The sequence below is a fragment of the Sminthopsis crassicaudata genome, chromosome 1, assembly GCF_048593235.1.
Source record: "Sminthopsis crassicaudata isolate SCR6 chromosome 1, ASM4859323v1, whole genome shotgun sequence".
Classification (NCBI taxonomy): Eukaryota; Metazoa; Chordata; class Mammalia; order Dasyuromorphia; family Dasyuridae; genus Sminthopsis; species Sminthopsis crassicaudata.
Genome location: NC_133617.1, coordinates 524,195,444 through 524,200,911, shown reverse-complemented (window position 1 = coordinate 524,200,911; position 5,468 = coordinate 524,195,444). Strand labels below are relative to the sequence as shown.

Sequence of the window (5,468 nt, the reverse complement as noted above, 5' to 3'; positions counted from 1 at the left end):
GGCATTGATTTGAAGAAAGATATTGAATTTTTGCAGTTCAGCCTCCAAAAACAAAACTAGTCTATAAGAGCCCAGATTCTTGGACCATAAATTATTTGTGGAAACTCTAGGAACAAAATACTTAGAATTGGAAAGGACCTCAGAGGTTCTCTAGTTTTACAGATGTGCATGCTGAAACCTGGAGAGTCCCATCACAATATCATATGATTGTAATTGACAGAGTTGGAATTCAAACCTAGATCCTTTGAATCCAAATCTAGTGCTCTTTCCACAACCCCTCTAGGGGGAGACAAAGATGCATTCAAGTCTAATTAGGGGTTGCAAAAAAATCTTAAGAGAGATTTATTTATAGTTCTGAGAAGAAAAAAAAAAAAAAAACAGACTTGTTGGATATTTTCTAAAACAGAGTTAAAGGGACTGAACTTTCATTTTGGGATAGGGGTAGTAACCAAAGTGAGAAAAGTAGGAGGCTTGCAGGGGCTTAACATTTGAGCTATCACTAATAAGATTTGTACTAGTCCTGGAGCAAATAAAAAGAGGGACCAAGCTTTCCAGAATTGTTCATCAAATCCTTCTCCCCAAGTAGAAATATGTATAGTTCATTTGAACAAATCAAGATATTGTCCATGTCTCAGAATTTATGTTTAGTTCTATGTCTCTATCATCCTCTCTCTGTGAAGAGATTAAAGATACGTTTTTATCATCATGTGTTAGAAGTCATGTTTGGTGGATGTTTTAGTTAGAGTTCTGGGGATTTTCAGATAGGTTTCCCCTTACATTATTTGGGTCATCACAAAAATTGTCCTCTTTCTTCATTCTTTTAATGTTTCCATGACTATCAACTTTCTCATTTTAAAAATGCAATTTATCATATTCATTTAACATAATTTGTTTGACCATTTCCCAACTTATGGGCACATACTTTTTTTTTTAAAGTTCTTTGCTACAATCAAGGGTATTGTTATATTCCTGTACATACCCTATAGCCTTTGAATTCCTGAGGATATATGTTTTATATCACTGGATCAAAATATGTGCACATTTTCATGACTTTTAAAAATATATAGTAACAAATTGTTTTTCAGAATGGTTAAAAAAAATCCACAGTTTAACCATCACTGCACTTGTATACTTGTGCTTTTATAATCCCTCCAATAATTACTATTTTCTTCATTTTTTCTCTTTGATAATCTGATGATTATGATGTGAAAACTCAAGGCTTGTTTTGCTTTGTATTTCTCTTCTTATCAATGACTGAGTATTTTTTCCCCATTGATCAACCTTTCTATTTTTTAACTAGGTTCTTTTGGTGATTTTTGCTGTGTAGTAGTAGTTTAAAATCTGGTACTGCTATATCTCCTTCACTCAAACTTTCCCGAGGTTCTTGACTTTTTATTTGCCAGGTTAATTTTGTAACATATAGCACATTAGCATCTCATCATGACTACAATACATCATTATATCAACTGAACTTGGGGATGGGAATCAATTCCTTCTCCCCTACATTTATTTGTATTTCCCCTATATTTATTTGTAATTATTATATATATATGTATGCAACATATATATATATATATATATATAATTACAAATAAATATAGGGAAGGAGGAAAAATAGCAGCAGTTGAGGAAATCATAAGAGTCATGAATAAAGTGGTACTTGAGGTACATTTTGAAGGAAAAAAGGTATTCCCAAGATGATTACCATCATGAAGAAGATAACTGCAGGAGATATAAATGTTACCTTTGAATACAAACAAAAGACTAATATATTTGCATTGCATACTAGAAGAATCACAGAACTAAAGGAAGAAATAAAAGTTAAAGAGAAATAGCTTCAAAATATAGGAGATACTTCTGATGATATAATGATGATGGATGAAGATTCTTTAATGATTCCCTATCAAATTGGTGATGTTTTCATCAGCAGTTTTTTAGATGAAACCCAAGAAATGTAGGAAGAACATACAAAAAATTGCAAGATGAAACTGAAGCATTAAAATCCAGAGTTGATTCAAACTAATATAGTTGATTTGTTAACCAATTTGAAAGTTCCATTGCATATAAAATTTGGGAGCAACATAAACCTTGAAACAGATAACAGTTAAAAGTTTCTAAGTGTGATTTTAAATTTTGTTTTATAAATATAAATATTAGTAACAATTATTTTCTTTCTTCACATGATACCGAAATCAACATTTTTCTTTAAAAAAATTTCAGTCCGGAAATTAGTATGGCAGAAATTAGATATAGATCCACACTTAACACCATATACCAAGATAAGATCAAAATGGGTCCATGATTTAGGCATAAAGAATGAGATCATAAATAGATTAGAGGAACACAGAATAGTCTACCTCTCAGACCTGTGGAGGAGGAAGGAATTTATGACTAGAGGAGAATTAGAGATCATTATTGATCACAAAATAGAAGATTTTGATTAGATCAAACTAAAAAGTTTCTGTACAAACAATACTAATGCAAACAAGATTAGAAGGGAAGTAACAAATTGGAAAAATATTTTTAAAGTTAAAGGTTCTGATAAAGGTCTCATTTCCAATTTATAAGACCCTAATTTATAAGAAATCAAACCATTCTCCAATTGATAAGTGGTCAAAGGATATGAACAGACAATTCTCAGATGATGAAATTGAAATTATATCCACTCATATGAAAGAGTGTTCCAAATTACTACTGATCAGAGAAATGCAAATTAAGACAACTCTGAGAGACCACTATACACCTGTCAGATTGGCTAAAATGACAGGAACAAATAATGATGAATGTTGGAAGGGATGTGGGAAAACTGGGACACTGATGCATTGTTGGTGGAGTTGTGAAAGAATCCAGCCATTCTGGAGAGCAATTTGGAACTATGCCTAAAAAATTATCAAACTGTGCATACCCTTTGATCCAGCATTGCTGCTATTGGGCTTATATCCCAAAGAAATACTGAGGAGGGGAAAGGGACCTGTATGTGCCAAAATGTTTGTGGCAGCTCTTTTCATAGTGGCTAGAAACTGGAAGTTGAATGGATGTCCATCAATTGGAGAATGGTTGGGTAAATTATGGTATATGAATGTTATGGAATATTATTGCTCTGTAAGAAATGACCAGCAGGATGAATACAGAGAGGCTTGGAGAGACTTACATCAACTGATGCTGAGTGAAATGAATAGAACCAGAAGATTGTTGTATACTTCAATGTTATATGAAGATGTATTCTGATAGAAGTGGATATCTTCAACATAAAGAAGATCCAACTCACTTCCAGGTGATCAATGATGGACAGAAACAACTATACCCAGAGAAGGAACATTGGGAAGTGAATGTAAATTGTTAGCACTACTGTCTATCTATCCAGGTTACTTACACCTTAGGAATCTAATACTTAACGTGCAACAAGAAAATGGGATTTACACACATATATTGTATCTAGGTTATATTGTAACACATGTAAGATGTATGGGATTGCCTGTCATTTAAGGGAGGGAGTAGAGGGAGGGAGGGAGGGGATAATTTGGAAAAATGAATATAAGGGATAATGTTATAAAAAAATTACTCATGTATATATACTGTCAGAAAAATTATAAATAATATTAAAACAAAACAAAACAAAATTTCAGTCCTTTGTTTAGTGAAAACTTGCTTATTTTCACATTTTGCTTATTTTATATATGATTTATTTATTTATTGTGAGGCAATTGGGAGTTAAGTGACTTGTCCAGGATTATACAGTTAGAAAGTATTAAGTTTCTGAGGTCAGATTTGAACTCAATGTCCTCCTGACTCAAGAGTTGTTGCTCTATCCTCTGTGCCATCTATCTCACCCCCACATTTATTTTTTATTTTTTTTTAAAAAGGAAAAGCCATATAGCTATTTTGGAGATATCAAAACTAGTGTCTTGTTTATTAAAGTCAATTTAAAAAAAGAAGAGAAGATTCAAATGGAAGCATGAAGTCTATTTTGTAGCTCTCTTCTAAATTTGAGGACAACCATGATGGTCCTCATGCACACTTCAAATTCCAGTTAAAATTTGACTTTTCCCTTTCCTCCCTCCACCTTCTCCCCTAGATGGCAAGTAGTCTTACACATGTTAAATATGTTATAGTTTATCCTTCATACAATATATGTGTGCAGAGCCATACAGTTCTCTTGTTGCACAAGAAGAATTGGATTCAGAAGGTAAAAATATCCTGGGAAGAAAAACAAAAATGCAAGTAGTCCACATTCATTTCCCAGTGTTCCTTCTCTGGGTGTAGCTGATTCTGTCCATCATTGACCAATTGGAACTGAATTAGCTCTTCTCTATGTTGAAGATATCCACTTCCATCAGAATACATCCTCATACAGTATCATTGTTAAAGTGTATAATGATCTCCTGGTTCTGTTCATTTCACTCAGCATCAGTTCATATAAGTCTTTCCAAGCCTCTCTGTATTCATCCTACTGGTCATTTCTTATAGAACAATAATATTCCATAACATTCATATACCATAGTTTACCCAACCATTCTCCAATTGATGGGCATCCATTCATTTTCCAGTTTCAAGCCACTACAAAAAAGGGCTGCCACAAATATTTTGGCACACACAGGTCCCTTTCCCTTCTTTAGTATCTCTTTGTGATATAAGCCCAGTAGTAGCACTGCTGGATGAAAGGGTATGCACAGTTTGATAACTTTTTGGGCATAGTTCCAAATTGCTCTCCAGAATGGTTGGATTCATTCACAATTCCACCAACAATGTATTAGTGTCCCAGTTTTCCCATACCCCCTCCAATATTCATCATTATTTGTTCCTGTCATCTTAGCCAATCTGACAGGTGTGTAGTGATATCTCAGAGTTGTCTTAATTTGCATTTCTCTGATCAATAGTGATTTGGAACACTTTCATATGAGTGGAAATAGATTCAATTTCATCATCTGAAAATTGTTCATATCTTTTGTTCTTGTACATTTTCAAAAAGGATCAGTGACATGCTTATTTACTTATAAAAGCTATCAATTCATTATAGGCATGAATGTCTCTGTCCAGGATACTGTCAGATCACTTTCTTACCTGGCTGTGTTGATAGAGACAGTACTTAAAAATCCATTCTTTTTTATTTAATTTATTTTATTCTGAACATTTCTGTAGTATAGTAGAATTTTTAAAAAGATGACTGCACATGAAAATGAAAATCTATTATGTAGAACTTTCTATTCTTTTAAAAACATAAAAAGTTACCATCTAACTCCCCCCTCCCTTCTTCCCTGCCCCATAATGACTACCTTTAGACAAGAGTTGGTTGTTGTTCTTCTTTCTCGAAACCAAAATGGAATCATTATATTGGAGTGAAGTTACAGTGTATCTGACTGTATCTGATCAGACTAATATGGATTTGGAATGCTAGCCACAAGTTGGATGCAAATAGTCCATTTGAATATTTGGGGTAGATTCTCTAACTTCAAGCATATCATGTTCCT

At 33.3% G+C, this 5,468-nt stretch overlaps 1 pseudogene; it reads left to right on the top strand.

The window, feature by feature from the left end:
* Nucleotides 1-1,697: 1,697 nt before the first annotated feature.
* On the top strand, nt 1,698-2,108 carry LOC141555177 (prefoldin subunit 4 pseudogene; annotated as a pseudogene).
* The last annotated feature ends 3,360 nt before the right edge of the window (nt 2,109-5,468 follow it).